Source organism: Ochlerotatus camptorhynchus, unplaced genomic scaffold, assembly GCF_037179485.1.
Source record: "Ochlerotatus camptorhynchus isolate MF236.1 unplaced genomic scaffold, CSIRO-AGI_Acam_v1.1 ptg000124l, whole genome shotgun sequence".
Classification (NCBI taxonomy): domain Eukaryota; kingdom Metazoa; phylum Arthropoda; class Insecta; order Diptera; family Culicidae; genus Ochlerotatus; species Ochlerotatus camptorhynchus.
In genome coordinates, this window is record NW_027040614.1 from 781,992 (window position 1) to 798,946 (window position 16,955).

Sequence of the window (16,955 nt, forward strand, 5' to 3'; positions counted from 1 at the left end):
TCGAGTGAACTGCACTGATGACCATTCCAATGGACCAATTGACTGATATTTGTTACAACATGACGGTTTCGAAAATTATATGGATGGTAAATCGATTCGATTTGTAGCGATTGATGATCAGCACCGTGCTGCTGATATTGATACTACCACTGCTCAGCAGTGGTATTGGCCACTAAAAAAATCCTGAGGTACGGAAAATCATGGGTTCAAACCAAGCTCCTTTGCATTATAGAGTTATACTTTAAATCGGCTTTCTCTTTAAATCCGGGAACTTCAGGGAAGTCTGTGAACATCGAAGAAGTCTGTAAAGTGTATGAAACTTCAGACAATTTTACTAAATTACAGAAAGTCTGCGAGCCTCACGGAAAATCTGTGAACTCCAAAAGTAATCTGAGAATTTCAATGAATTCGGTGAGCTTCAGGAAAATTCTGCGAACTTCAGAGAAGTTCAAAGAACTTGTGGAAAGTTTTGAAAAGTTCAGAAAAATTCAAGACGAAGAGAAGTTCAAAGTTCAAAATTTTAAGATCTCTAGGAAAATTCTGCGAATTTCAGGAAAGTTTAGCAAGATTTTGGAGAGTATTGAAAACTTCAGGACAAATCTGGGAACTTCAGAGAAATCTGTGAACTTTAAGAAAGTCTGCAAACTGAAAATTATACTGAATTCAGGGAAGTCTGGGAATTTCAAAAATATTCTGTCAACTTCAGTGAAGTTAGCTTGCTTCAGGAAAAATACTAGTAACTTCTGTGAATTCTGCTCATTCCAGGAAAATTCTATGAACTTCAGGAAATCTCTGAAAATAGCAGTGAAGTCTGTAAAACTAAAGAAACTGTAAATTTCACAGAAAACTAACTTTCGGAACGTTCTAACTAACGTTCATACATGCGAAAAAGTTATATTTAGGGAAGTCTATTAACTTCAGAAAAATTCGACGAGATTCAAAAAAATCTGTAGATTTCGGAAAAAATTGTTCAAAATTCAAGGAAGACTGAAAACTTCAACAATTCCTTTAAAAAAACCTGTGAGTTTCCTACAGTACAATGCACAACTACAGAAAAGTTCTAAAATCTATAGTAACTCAAACCTGCAAACTTCAAAAAAAGTCCGCTCACTTTTTTTTTTTTGGATAAATTCTGCAAACTCCAAGGAAATTCTAAGCTTTCAGGAAAATTTTATGAAATTAATTGAAATGTAAAAAAAAAAAATCAGAGAACTACATGAAAGTTCAGTGAACTTCAAGACACATATACGAATTTCAGAATGATTCTGGTAACTTCAGCGAACTTCACGGATCTCCTGGAATATTCAGGAAATGTTTTAATAAACTGCCGGAAAATTTTGAAAACTTCAGAAAACTTTTATTAACTCGAATAAAATTCTGCGAGCTTTAGGAAAGTTCAGCCTATTTTTGGAAGGTTCTGAAAACTTCAAGAAAAATTAAAGAAAGTCGGCGAGCTTCACGGAAATTTGCGAACCTATGCGAAGTCCGTGAATGTCTGGGAAATTCTGCAAACTTCAAAAGTAAAGTCGGTGAGCTTCAGGAAAATTCTGCGAACTTCAGAAAATTTTAACGAACTTCTGGAACGTTTTGAAAAGTCCAGAAAAATTTCAAGAACTCCAGAAAAATTCGGTGAAATTCAAGAGCGTACAGTATATTTTCTGCAAACTTCACCAAAATTCTGCAAATTTCTGTAAAAATCTGGGAACTTCAGGGAAGTCTGTGAACTTCAAGGAAGCCTACGAACTTCAGGAAAATTTTACTTAATTCAAGAAAGTCTGCGAATTTCTGGAAAATTCTGCGAATTTTGAAAATATTCTGCCACCTTTCAGTAAAGGCGGCGAACTTCATGAAAACTCTGAGAACTTCATGAAAATTCTGAGAACTTCAGTAAAATCTGCTTCCAGCAGGAAAATTCTTCAAACTTAAGGAAATCTCTGCAAGCAACAGGGAAGTCCGCGAACTCAAAAAAATCTTTAAAATAACAGGTGGATTTTTGAAATAATTTTTGATCATCCTAGTATCCTGGGTGAAAATCAGAGAGACTTTTTTTTAACTAGTTCGTTTATTTACTAGGCTCAGTCGTGTGTGACACTCTGCGGAGCCAAAATCAGTAATGTTTGATGAAATTTTAAATAGTAGTATTTCTAGGTTAGTATTTAGTACCAATTACTCGTGGCGGGCTCGAGGTTAATGGGTAACAATTTCGATTGGAAGGATCTAGGTAGGAAACTGGTTTCTGAAGCCTCCTTCAGATACTACTCTCGGACGGTTGACCAAATCCTGGCTGGGCAGGGGCAAGAAGCACAGGAACAGGAGGATAATAAGACTGGGACACAATGGCGGGAAATTGTTTGGAAAGGAGGGGATAGTCACATCAAACTCTAACATCAGACCAACAAAGGAATTCCTAGATCGCTTGCATGTAGGGAAGATCTCGTGTTCCCAATACATATCTTACTTCACGGAAGGGTTGTCTACCTCGGGCCACTAGGGTATCCAACAGTCGTGCTCTGGAGGCGTCATTACCCGGGCAATACCAAACTGCGTGATCGATGTCATCATAACCGGTTCTGCACCTACATATATTGCTGTCAACGAGGTTTATTCTATAGAGATGTGCGTCTAGCGAGTAGTGGTTGGACATAAGTCTTGACATCACTCGAATGAATCCCCGACTTACATCCAGACCTTTGAACCACGCTCTCGAAGAAACATTTGGAATAATGGAATGTAACCACCGCCCAAGAGAATTACTTGACCAATCGTTTTGCCAACTTAAAAGAGAACTTTCAGAGAGACTTGATTTAAATTTTTGGACAGTTGAAGATCTTCAGAATAACACCTGATAAACCTGAAAACTTGAAAAAATATCCGGATGATTTCTAAAGAAATCTCTGATCATCTGTAGGTTTTTGAAATAATTTCTGATCATGCTGGTATCATGGGAAGAATATCTTAGAGACGCTATTTGAATTCCTGGACAGTTGAAGATCTTCAGAATGAAACCTGATCAGTCTGAAGACCTAGCGCCGCCGGTGGTGTAGAATTTTTTTTCTCAGAACTCCAGTAAAATCTTCCCAGAACTTCAGGGAAGTCTTTTTCAAAATTTCATAGGATCTCTTCCCTTAACTTTAGGGAATTTTTTCTCTGAACTTAAGTGTTCTTGAAACAAATATGCTGAAGTAAACATCGGGAAAATTCTTCCCAGAACTCTAGAAAAGTTCTATCCACAACTTGAGGCAAGTTTTTCTCAAAACTGAAGGGAAGTTCTTCCCAGAATTTTAGAAAAGTTTTTCCCAGAACTCCAGCGAAATTCTTCTCAGAACTTTAGCGATGTTCTTCCCAGAATATCAGGGAAGTTCTTTCCAAAACTTCTAGGAAAGCTCTTCCCAAAACTTCAAAGAAGTTCTTCCCAGTACTTTAGGGAAATTCTTCCGACAACATCAGAACAGTACTTCTCACAGTAAAGTTCTTCTCAGAACTAGAACTCCAGGGAAGTTTTATCCAGAAATTCAGAAATGTTCTTCCCCAAAGTCTAGGAAATTTGTATCCAGAACTTGAGATAAGTTCTTCCCACAACTTAAAAAAGTTCTTCTCAGAACTTCAGAAATACTCTTTCCAGAGCTCCAGGGAAGTTCCTTCCAGAACTTCAATAAAGTTCATCAAGAAACTTCAGAGTAGTTTTTCCATGAACTTTAGGGACGTTCTTTCCAAAACTATAGGAAAGTTCTTCGAAGCGCTTTAGGGATGTTTTTTTTTCCATAATTAAAGAAAAATTCTTCCCATATCTTTAGGGCAGTTCTTCCCAGAAATTTAGGGAAGTTCTACCCAGACCTATAGGAAAGTTCTAGAACTTCAGAAAAGTTTTTCTCAGAACTCCAGTAAAATCTTTCCAGAACTTAAGGGAAGTTTTTTTTTTCAAAACTTCCCAGAGATCTAGGGTTTTTCTTCCCTGAACTTAAGGGTTGTTCTTGAAAAAATACCCAGAACTAAACTTCGGGAAATTTTTTCCCTGAACTCTAGAAACGTTATATCCACAACTTGAGGCAAGTTTTTCCCAGATCTGAAGGGATGTTCTTCCCAGAATTTTAGAAAAGTTTTTCCCAGAACTCCAGGGGAATTTTTCTCAGAACTTTAGCGATGTTCTTCCCAGAATATCAAGGAAGTTCTTCCCAAAACTTCTAGGAAAGCTCTTCCCAAAACTTCAAAGAAGTTCTTCCCAGTACTTTAGGGAAATTCTTCCGACAACATCAGAAAAGAACTTCTTACAGAAAAGTTCTTCCCAGAACTAGAACTCCAGGGAAGTTTCATCCAGAAATTCAGAAATGTTCTTCCCAAAAGTCTAGGAAATTTGTATCCAGAACTTGAGATAAGTTCTTCCCAGAACGTTAAAACAGTTTTTCTCAGAACTTCAGAAATGCTCTCCCCGAGCTCCAGGAACGTTCCTTCCAAAACTTCAATAAAGTTCATTAAGAAACTTCAGAGTAGTTTTTCCATGAACTTTAGGGACGTTCTTTCCAAAACTATAGGAAAGAGTTCTTCGAAGAGCTTTAGGGATGTTTTTTTTTTCATAATTAAAGAAAAATTCTTCCCATATCTTTAGGGAAGTTCTTCCCAGAACTTTAGGGAAGTTCTACCCAGACCTAAAGGGAAGTTTTTCTAGACCTCCAGGGAAGTTTTATCCAGAAATTAAGAAATGTTCTTCCCAAAAGTTTAGGGAAGTTATCCAGAACATGATATAAGTTCTTCCCACAACCTCAGAAAAGTACTTCTCACAACTATAGAAAATTTCTTCCCAGAACTCCAGGAAATTTTTATCCAGATCTTCAGAAATGTACTTCCCAAAAGTTTAGGGAAGTTATCCAGAACCTGAGATAAATTCTTCCCAGAACATAAAAAAGTTCTTCTCAGAACTTCAGTAATACTCTTTCCAGAGCTCCAAGGAAGTTCCTTCCAGAACTTCAATAAAGTTCGTAAAGAAACTTCAGAGTAGTTTTTCCATGAACTTTAGGGACGTTCATTCCAAAACTATAGGAAAGTTCTTCGAAGCGCTTTAGGGATATATTTTTTCCATAATTCAAGAAAAATTCTTCCCCATATCTTCAGGGAAGTTCTTCCCTGAACTTTAGGGAAGTTCTGCCCAGACCTAAAGGGAAGTTTTTCTAGAACTCCAGGGAAGTTTTGTCCAGAAATTCAGAAATTTTCTTTACAAAAGTTTAGGGAAGTTATGTCCAGAACTTGAGATAAGTTCTTCCCACAACTTAAAAAGTTCTTCTCAGAACTTCAGAAATACTCTTTCCACAACTCCAGGGAAGTTCCTTCCAGAACTTCAATAAAGTTCATCAAGAAACTTCAGAGTAGTTTTTCCATGAAGTTTAGAGACGTTCTTTGCAAAACTATAGGAAAGTTCTTCGAAGAGCTTTAGGGATGTTTTTTTTTCATAATTAAAGAAAAATTCTTCCCATATCTTTAGGGAAGTTCTTCCCAGAACTTTAGGGACGTTCTTCCCAGAACTTTGGGAACTTCAGAAAAGTTTTTCTCAGAACTCCAGTAAAATCTTTCCAGAACTTAAGGAAGTTTTTTTTTTCAAAACTTTCCAGAGATCTAGGATTGTTCTTGAAAAAATATCCAGAACTAAACTTCGGGAAAATTCTTCCCAGAACTCTAGAAACGTTATATCCATAACTTAAGGCAAGTTTTTCACAGATCTGAAGGGAAGTTCTTCCCAGAATTTTAGAAAAGTTTTTCTCAGAACTCCAGGGAAATTCTTCTCCGATCTTTAGGGCTGTTCTTCCCAGAATATCAATGAAGTTCTTCACAGTACTTTAGGGAAGTTGTTCCCAGAACCTCATAAAAGTCCTTCCTACAAGTTCAGGGAACTACTTCCCACAATTCCAGGGAAGTTCTTCCCAGAACCTCAAAGCAATTTTTCAGAGAACTTCGAGGAAGTACCTCTTAGATCTTTAGGAACATTTTCCCACGACTTCAGGGATGTTCTTCCCAGAGCTTTCCGGTAGCTCATCCCAGAACTTGAGGGAATTCCTTCTCAAAACATGAGAGAAGTTCTTTTCAAACCGCCAGAAACCCAAGCAGCATAAAGTTGTGGCAGGATCTTGCAGCAACTTGATTGTGACTAAAATAAGCCACATACAAGTTGCCTCAGCCGTTTTACACCAAATCTGAAGCTAGAGAAAAGTTCCTCACAATACTTCAGAAAAATTCTTCCCAAAATGTTAAAGATGTTCTTCCCAGAACTTGAGAGGAGTTCTTCCCAGAACTTGAGAGGAGTTCTTCCCAGAACTTGAGAGGAGTTCTTCCCAGAACTTGAGGGAACTTCATCTCAGAACTCCAGGGAACTTCTTCCCAATACTTCGAGGATGAACTTTTCTGAAGTTCTGGCAATTTCATCCACGAACTTTCGGAAAGTTCTTCCATGGACTTCCGAAAAGTACTTCCGATAACTCCAGGGAAGTTGTTCCCAGAACTTAGAGAAAGTTCCGATAATTTATGGAAAAATTCTAAAACTTCTTAAACCCCCGTAATTTGAGAGAAATTTCGCAAGCTTTGTTGAGAAACAAGAACTTAAAAAGTGTTTCCAGAATTTCACCAGAGTTCCCACCAATTCTGAAAGCTTTGATCGAGTTCCCAGAACCTCAACGGACTTACACAACTTTTTCGGCATTTACAGAACTATTTAAAACTTGACTAAATTCTTCACAATTTACAGAATAAAAGCATAAATTCTGCGAATTTTAGATTTTTTTTAACGAACTTCTGGAAAGTTTTGGAACATACAGAACATTTTAAAGAACTCCAGGAAAGTTCTGCAAGCTTCAGGAAAGTTAAGCAAAGTTTTGGAAAGTTCTGCAAAACTTTCTGTGACTTCCAGCTCTGTTTACAAAAGTTTACAGGCCTTTTTCAAATGTTACGCGAATAGGATGTAAACCTCGTATCAAGCATTGTTGATCTGGTAGACCATTTGATTGGAACTCCAAGATAATTTGGAGATCTTTGAGCATCTTAGATACCTCAAAATAGATTATAAGCCGAGAGAATCGTGCAGGTCTTGGCTGATCCAGGAGATTGAATAATCTGAACTCCAGGATAATTGTTAGAATCTAGAACATCTCATACACATGGAATTGAAACGTAAATGATGTGCATAATCTCTATGAACCTGTTTGGAGTTGGTTTGTAGCTAAGGGTCTTGCATCAGTCATAGTTGGTCTGATAGATCATATGACCGAAACTCCAGGCTAATTTGGAGATCCTTGAGCATCTTAGATACCTTAAAATAGATTATAAGTGATGAGCAAAAACTCTGTGCACATGTTTGGGCAGGTGTTGTCACTTAGAGAATCGTGCAGGCCTTGGTTGATCCAGGAGATCAAGTAATCTGAACTCCAGGACAATTGTTAGAATCTAGAACATCTTATACACATAGAATTGAAACGTAAATGCTGTGCAGAATCTCTTCGAACCTATTTGGAGTTGGTTTGTCCTTAGTTAGCCTTATATCAGTTACAGTTGATCTGGTGGATCATTTGATCGAAACTTCAGGATAATTTAGAGAACCTTGAACTTCTTATAAACATCAAAATAGATTATAAGTGATGCGCAAAAACTCGGTGAACATGTTTGAGTAGGTGTCGTCACAGAGGATGTCGTACAGGCCTTGGTTGATCCAGTATATCAAATAGCCTGAACTCCTGGACAATTTGAAGGACCTAGAACATCTTATACACCTTAAATTAAAAAGTTTAATGTTGCTCTGTGAAACTATTTGAAGATGCATCGTTACTAAGGGCCTTTTATCAAGCATTGCTGATCTGGTAGATCATTTGACCTGAACTCCAGGATAATTTGGAGAATCTTTAGCATATTATATACCTCAAAATAGATTGTAAGTGATGAGCAAAAACTCGGTCAACATGTTTGGACAGATGTCGCCACTGCGAATGCCGTGCAGGCCTTGGTTGATCCAGTAGATCAAATAGTCTGGATTCCTGGACAATTTGGAGAATCTAGAACGTCTTTTACACATGGCATTGAAACGTAAATGATGTGCTTAATCTATATGGATGATTCGTTACTAAGGGCCTTGTATAAGTTATGGTTGATCTGTTAGATAATGTAGACGTCCTAGAACATCCCACACAAAATCTTCCGGGAATATTTTTAGGTATTTGTACTGAAACGCTTTGTAGTATTTCCTTAAAATATGCTTTTGCAATAATTGGAACTGAAAGGGTTAAAGATCTGTTATAGTAAGTTCGACAACTTCAGGGCTATGAGTTTTAGGGCAGTTTCGTTTAACTTGAAGAAAATTGTGGGAACCTTACTGAAGATGCCAAAACTTCAGTTGAGTTTAAAGATCTTAAGGGAAGTTACGTAACTTTGGGCAGTTCTGACAACTCAGTGCAGGTCGAAAATAGTGGGAACTTCAGGGAAGTTCCGATAACTTCAGGTAAATTTAGGCAGGGCAGTTCCTTTAAATTCAGAAAAAATAGCGAGAATCTTCAAGAAATTAAAAAAAAGTAGAAATAGTCTTGAGAACTTCAAGTAAGTTTAGATTGCTTAAGAAAAATTTCCGAAACATCATGAGAAATTCAAGAAGCTACAGAAAACGTGGAGAAGCTTGGAAATCTTACAAGGAAATTTATTAATTTCAGGGCAACTGCTAAGGAGCTTCAGGGATATCCAGATAATTTTAGAGAAGTTCAGAGCATATGAGGAAAATTGTTAAAAGTTTAAGGCATTTAGCTTTATTAAGAAGTACCAGGAATTTCAGGGAAGTCCTGCAACCTAACGATTTTTGTAAAGCTATAGACAAATTTTGGGAACTTTACAGTTTTTCAGGGAAGTTTAAAGACGTTTAAGACAATTCCTTTGATTTCATGGCAGAACTTCCGGAGATTTGAACTTCAGGTTCAGGATATTTTTAAGAGCACCAGGGAAGATCGAGAACCTCACGACAGCTCGTTTAACTTCGAGAAGTTCGAAGAAACTTAGGGACTATCTGGAACTTCAACAAAGTTCTGCGGTTGTCAGGGAAGTTCACAGAACTTCAGAAAAGATTTTTAAGCAGTTTCATTATTCACATGCAAGAACTTTCAAGAAGTTCCATAAATTATGAAACAATCCAAGAATTTCAGCAATGATCAAAAATTTCTGGAAATTTTGCAAGGTCTTCAGGAATGTTCCTTGAATATCAGGACGATTATTGGAACGTTAGAGGAATTCCGAGAACTTATTACGACCGGAAACCACCACACACGGTGATTGAATAAACACCGTTCGGCGAGACCGGATGGAATTCGATTTTGAAATCTGTGTTAGGGAAAACGCTTTTCGCAGGCAATCGGTGATAACCAAAGTAACATTGCAGGTTTTATCGTGGTTTTTGCATTCTACAAATCTAAATCAAGGTCTATAGAACCCTCATAAAACCAAAATTTTTACTTGGGAATTGTGACCTATTTTTTTGAGGAATTCAAAATTGCGAAATTTTATTTCAAATGCGAATCTTTGACCAAAGCAAACAATTATGCAAAGTTTCATGCAAATCGGAGAAGGTCCCGTTCAGATCGATTCGTCAGTTGGCTTGGAATCGATCCCCACTGGAAACGCCGATTGTCACACCATGCTCGCGCTTGCTCGCTCACTCGCTCGTCGACAATCGGAATAATCGACCGAATAACAATAACAATAAAAATATTATAAACCATTCCGGTCCGGCAGCAGCAGCAGCAGCAGTACGCTCCAAATTGCCCCATAACTCGGCCCATAAATTCTTCCGTGCGTCAGGCAGCCAGGCAGGCAAACAGCGAGCGTCGCACTTTGAATTCATAAAATTTTATCCATTATGACAGCATGATTGGTTAGGTCCGCTGCTGCTGCGTTCCGCGGCCACTGAGAGCAGCTCTGGAAACAATTTAGTCTCGTTATTCCTCCTCTGCGCTGCATACAGATATGTTCAATCGCTCAGGAGCTGCGCCGCGGACAGTAGTGGTAGCAGGCCTTGCCAAACAAGTGCGCTGCTCCGGCACCAGAGTTCTCGTCGATTGTCGGACATTCATCCCGGCCCCCGTCGTTTTCTAAATCGCTGCACGCCGCCGTTCCTCGCTCGCGAACTGCGTTATTTAAGATGTTCATAAATAATCTCCAAATCAGGCAGAGATGGGAAGAGCGCGAGAGGGATGAGCGTGCTGAGTAAGATTAGAACGACGACGGCGTCCATGGTCGATTAACACTTCGACGAGGACGTCGACGATGGCCTGCTGCGATGATCATCCCGGTGCAGTCTCCCGCTTGCTCAGTCGGGAATCCAGAATTTACAACGTCCCCAATTACGACCTATTCAGTTCTCTTTTAAATATTTAGGTTGTTGTTCAACTTGAGTACTGAATTCTAAAGAATTCTGTTTTCGATATGATTAACAATAATTTAGTTACCTTTTGCACCGCACCGTGTCTCGCTCGTCGCATTAGTTTTCGTTTTTCGATGCCCGCTTGTCATTCATTAATGTCGCATAGATAGCCCCGAACTTACAACGGAACTTTGCATCCAACCTGAAAAATAAAAACCGAGAACCGTTGGAACGATTGAGATTAGAATTTGGAACGCGTCCGGATTACTCTAATTTATTACGGCGGGGATTTGTGTCCGGCTCCGAGATATCCCCCCGAACCTTGCGCCTCATTTTGGAAATGGAATTCGGTAATGCCGCTGCCATGTCGAATTGGAAGAAAATCGTTTCACTCATTACATTGCACGACTGCAGCGCGCGCGGGGATTGCCTAATCGCAATCGTTTAAGCACTTCCTGCCACTTCCAAGTCCGACTAATTGCGCCCTCCCGCCGTGAGAGTTGCGCAACATTTGCTTTCGTCTTCTTTTTGCGAGTGGGCCGTGCGCGCATCTTCGAATTTTCCGGGCCTACTTGCATTGTTGTCAAATTGACAGCTCCGGTAAACACTCGTTAAAGGCTTATCTCAATTACCTATATACATACACTGATACTGAACTACGGAAAGTGCTGGCCATGATCGCAATGCATAATCTCCGTCCGTAACCTTGCACGATATGTGCGGTGGAGATAAAATTCATAAACATGGTAACACGCATTTATAAGCAAGCAGAGCAAAGCAAGCAAACAAACAAACAACGTGACAGCTTGCCATGAGAGATGCAGCAGCACCATCAACGGCATGATGCATGCACGCCAGTCGGTCAGAGGGACGAATAAGCAAAACAAACAAGACCAGTCAGTCGAGAGAAGATGCATAAATTAGTGCTGCGGAATTTTGTTCCGAGTTTCGGTCGGTTGGCAGCACGGAGAGAGTGACCTGCAGTGAGTGGCGGAACAACTTTGTGAGAGAGAAAGAGAGAGAGAGTGAGAGGATAGTAGGCTTTGCTTTTGTTTGGTCGAATGTTGCGACGAGGAAAATGGGTATTCGCCTAGATGTAGACTCGAGTGGTGTTCGTTCAAAAGATAGGGTTGTTGTTTACAGGCGGATCTCGTGGATGGGTCGTTGAATTGCTTTGATGTTCATGGTTTGGAATGTGCAGATTTTGCAATGTAGATTTTGCAAACTATCCGGATGGACAAGGATAATATAATTCTATCCCTATTCACATTTGTTTTTCTCCGGATAATTTTAACTTGGATATTATCGATTATTTTCCGAACAATTTATGTTTCAAATGGGGAAGTTTGATATCAAATATGTACCCATTAATATGGATACTTTTGGAATAGGAATGACGTCTAGATGCCGGAAATCGATATCCGATGCCATTTCGAAATCCAAGATGGTGGCCTCCGAGTTAAGAAAAAGTGGGAAATACTGTCAAATACCCATCAAAATGGGTATTTTTAGAGATTGGAAATCGATATGCGAGGCTATTTAAAAATCCAAGATGGTGGTTTCCAATTTCAGAGAAAGTGGGAAATGCTGGCATAGGTATTGTTGGAATCGGGATGATTTTTAATCGGAAATCAATATCCGTAAATGTGTCAAATGAAACTTGATTTCGTGGTATTTCTTGACTAGGCTTTGAAGTCCCCTGAACTTATCCTAGAACTCTATTGGCAAGCTCCTGAAAACTAACGCTAAGCAGGGTCTTCTGGTTAGACAAATTTCACGCTAAATTTCCTTAGATTTCAATGAAACTTTGTAGAAGTAAAGACTGTGTCTACTTGAGCAACTTTGCATTAATGGTCTGCACTACTCGGACACTTTTGTCGTTGCGATTGGAACCGAAAATATGTGAAATAGAGAATACGATCAAATTCCGTTCCTGCAATGAAAGCACGAAACTCACCATGGGTGAAACTGCACTGGACGTGAATCCTTTCAAATTGTTAATCGACAACCGTCGATAACTTCTCCGTTAACATCTGCTATGCAAATTCACCATTGCAGACATTGACGCTGATGGTTATCGATTAACAACCCTGGTTCAGGTGGAAGCAACTTACCGAATTGCGGAGGGGAAAGCACTTTTCACAAAGTTCAAGTCAGATGAATCGATGCTGTATGGATGATTTAATTTTCGATGAATGTTCGATATGTGCGTGTGTTTGATATTCCATCCGAGCTTCCCGATCGCGATCTAGCGTTTAATCCGGGAAAATACGGTAAAGAGGAGCATGTCATCCCAGAAAAATTCAGGAGATCATAGACTGAACGAAGAAAAATAACATCTGAACGAAGAGTTAGGGGTTGAAGGACAAAAGGTGGAAATATAAAAATTTTAATGGCCAAAAGGTTGAATGGACAAATTAATGAACAGAAGGTCGAATGGGAAAAAGGTCAGAGAAAGCGTCTAAATTACAGTTGGCGTGAATTTGCTCATCAGACAAATGTACAGGGTGACCAGTAAACCGGTAAAACCCGTAAATTTCGATGACAAATCGGTAAAAACTAAGATTCTTGTCGTTTAACCGAAGTGGATTTTCAGGATTTTGCCAAATATTGGAAAAGAATTCTAAGGATCACACCAAGGTATTGCCTGGAGGGATTAGCGACCATGGAGTTTTGGTAACTAGGTAAATGACTTTTTTTCAAATGCCCGCCATTTTGTCAAATTTTGAGATTTTTCAAAGATTCTAGTTCATTCCATTCTCTGAACTATACTCTTCAAGAAACTGAGCCAATTGTCTTTCTAGGTGACGATTTGCGACCTCTAGGCTGCTCGCAGTTTTGGGAAGTACCCGCCGGGCAGCCGCCATATTGGACGCCATTTTGGATTTTTGGACTTGAAAAAATTCCCAGTTGTAGAGCAAGAATGAATAAAGATTTGACAAAAAACTCAGGTCACTAACTCTTACCAGTTCTCTGGAAAAAAAATCCAAAGTTTAGGTCAATTGAACCGGAAATCCCCCTTAAGTAATCCAAGATGGCGGCTTCCAGTTTTTGCAAAACTGTAAAATATCCTACTATATGGGTGTTCTAGGAAGGGGAATGATGGATACAGGCCGGAAATCGATTATTGACGCCATTTCCAGTGGTGGATTCCAGTTTTCTAAAATCTAAGATGGCGACAAAAAACTGCCAACGGGTAAAATTTTCGATGTCTTTTTGGATTAAAAGCCACCATTGATTTAAACAAACTCAAATACTCTGCAATCCAAGACGGTGGTTTCTGTTTATCTAAAATCGAATATAGCTACTTCCGGTTCCTGAAAAACTTTCAAATACCCTATAATATGGGTATTGTTGGAATGGAAACAACATGTTGAGGCCGGAAATCGATGGTTGATGCCATTTTGAATCCAAGATGGCGGCTTTCGGTTTTCAAAAATTATAGATGGTGACTTCCGGTTTCTGAAAAACTTTAAAATACCATTTCAATTGGGTATTTCAGATCGGTACTGACGTTTAGAGGTCGGAAATCGGTGATAGGCGCCATTTTGGAGTCCAACATGACGGCTTCCGGTTTTGTCAAATACTCTACAATATGGGTGTTTTTGGATCGGAAATGATATGTAAAGACCGGAAATCGATGATTGACGCTATTTTGGAGTCCAAAATGAGGGCTTCCGCTTTTCGGAAAACTGTAAAATACCCTACAATATGGCTGTTTTCGGAACGGAAACAACGTGAGAGGCCGGACATCGACGATTGACGCCATTTTGGAATCCAAGATGGTGGCTTCTGATTGTCTAAAATCGAAGATGCTGAGTTCTGTTTTCTGAAATTTTTTCGAATATTCTACAATATGGGTATTTTCGGAGCGGAAACAACGTGTTGAGGTTGGAAATCGATGATGGATGCCATTTTGGAATCCAAGATGTCGGCTTCCGGTTTTCTAAAATCCTAGATGGCGACTTCCGGTTTCTGAAAAACTTTAAAATATCCTACAAAATTTGTATTTTCGGAACGAAAACAACATGTTGAGGCCGGAAATCGATGATGGATGCCATTTTGGAATCCAAGATGGCGGTTTCCGGTTTTTTAAAGGGTGACTTTCGGTTTCTCAAAAACTGTAAAATACTCTTTAAATTTGGAATTTTCGTAACGGAAACGACGTGTAGAGGTCGGAAATCGGTGACTGACGCCATTTTGGAATCCAAGATTGCGGCTTCTGGTATTTGAAAAACTGTTAATATCCTACAATATGGCTGTTTTCGGAACGGAAACGACGTTAGAGGCCGGACATCGACGATTGACACCATTTTGGAATTCAAGATGGTGGCTTCTGATCGTCTAAAAGCGAAGATGCTGAGTTCCGGTTTCTGAAAAACTTTCGAATATCTTACAATATGGGTATTTTCTGAGAGGAAACAACGTGATGAGGCTGGAAATCGACGATTGACGTCATTTTGATATCCAAGATGGTGGCTTCTGGTTTTCTAAAATCGAAGATGGTGACTTCCGCTTCCTGAAAAACTTTCAAATACCTTATACATTGGGTATTTTTGGAACGGAAACGACGCATAGATGCTGGAAATCGATGATTGACGCCATTTTGGAATCCATTTCGACTTCCATTTAAAAAAAAACTGTAAAAATCCTACAATATGGCTGTTTTCGGAACGGAAACGACGTGAGATGCCGGACACCGATGATTGACGCCATTTTGAAATCCAAGATGGTGGCTGCTAGTTTTCTAAAATCTAAAACGGCAACTTCCGGTTTCAGAGAAACTGTTCAAATATCCCACAATATGGGTATTTTGGAAATCGATGATTGACGCCATTTTGAAATCCAAGATGGCGGCTTCTGGTTTTCTAAAACCCTAGGTGGCGATTTCCGGCTTTTGCAAAACAGTAAAATACCCACCAAATTGGGTATTTTCGGAAAAGAAACGACGTGTAAGGCCGGAAATCAATGATTGACGCCATTTTGGGCTCCCAAGATGATGGCTTCCGGTTTTTCAAAAACTGTAAAATACCCTACAAGATGGGTGTTTGCGGAAGAATGATAGACTTCAAGATGACGACTTCTGGTTTACTTAAATACAAGATGGTGGCATCTGTTTTTTTAATTAAACATTCTTTTCAATATGGGTATTTTTAGAATGGAAGCAATGATTAAGGTTCGGAAATCGATAATTGGTGCCATTTTAGGATCCAATATTTTGGCTTCCCTGTATTTGAAAAACTGTCCAATACCCTACAATGTGGGTATTTTTGGAACGGAAACTATGTGTAGAATGCGGAAATAGCGGTTGTAGGTTTCTAAGAAACTCTCAATAACCTCACAATATAGGTATTTTCGGAATGGAAACGTGTCAAAATTCTATGATTGACGCCATTTTGGAATCCAAGATGACGGTTTCTGATTTTCGATAAATTATCAAATACTCTACAATATGGATATTTTCGGAACGGGGACGACGTTTAGATGCCGGAAATCAACGATCGATGCCATTTTTGAATTCAAGAATCGCAGATGGTGGCTTCCAATGTGTGACATTTGTTTTTTCAATACCCCAATTGATGGGTACGACCATGAAACCATAACTGTACCATATGCATCGGAAATCAAGCAGATATGGGCAGAAGCTGAACATCGATCATTAACGCCAGCATGGAATCCAAGATGGCGGATTCCGGCTAAGAGACCGACATCGACAATTGACGCCATTTTGGAATCCAAGATGTCGGCTTCCGGTTTTTTAGAAACTGTGATATACCCTACAATATGGATGTCTTCGCAAGGCCATAAATCAATGATTGACGCCATTTTGGAATCCAATATGTCGGCATCTGATTAAAAAAATCTTTTTGGAACGGAAACAACGACTAGTGTCCAGAAATCGATGATCGACGCCATTTTGGAATCCAAGATTTCGGATTGCGGTATTTGAAAAACTGTCAATTTTTGGAAGTGGAACGATACGCAGAGGTCGAAAATCGATGATTGACGCCATTTTTAAATCAGACCTCACAATATGGCTTTTTCATCACGGGGACGACGGTAAGATGCTGGAGGACGCTGATTAACTCCATTTCAGAATCCATTGGTTGTTGAAAAGCTTTCAAATACCCTACAGTAGAGCAGTTCCACACAGATTGGCAAATCGTTTCGGATCGACCTTGTACGATTATGATGAAACTTTGCACAGTTGTTTGTTATTGCCCAACATGCCATTTTACATATTTGGTTTCCTAGTTTTGCACACGACTAACACTTGAAAAGGGCTTATGCATCAATAGAAAATATATATCTCGTGAACGATTTGTTTGATCGAGATGGTGCCTTAGAAGAAGTTGCGGACAAGTATAGTGCCTTCCAAAAAAAAATATACACTGTAAAAAATTATATTTTTTTTTACAAAAAAAAATCAAAATTATCAAAAAAAAATAAAAAAATAAAATTACTCAAATTTAATATCTTTTTAAATTATTTTTTTATATTTATTTTGTAGTTTTAGTTTAGATAAAGTAAAATCTACTGACACTGTGCATTTGCTGGGCAAATCATAGTTAAAAAAGTTATGAAT

The 16,955-nt window shown here is 38.9% G+C and overlaps 1 protein-coding gene across 7 annotated transcripts in view; it reads left to right on the top strand.

Annotated features, from left to right (window-relative positions):
• RhoGAP19D (Rho GTPase activating protein at 19D) overlaps positions 1 to 16,955 on the top strand; it is a 515,695-nt gene that overhangs the window by 270,495 nt on the left and 228,245 nt on the right. The gene's annotated exons all lie outside the window — the stretch shown is intronic.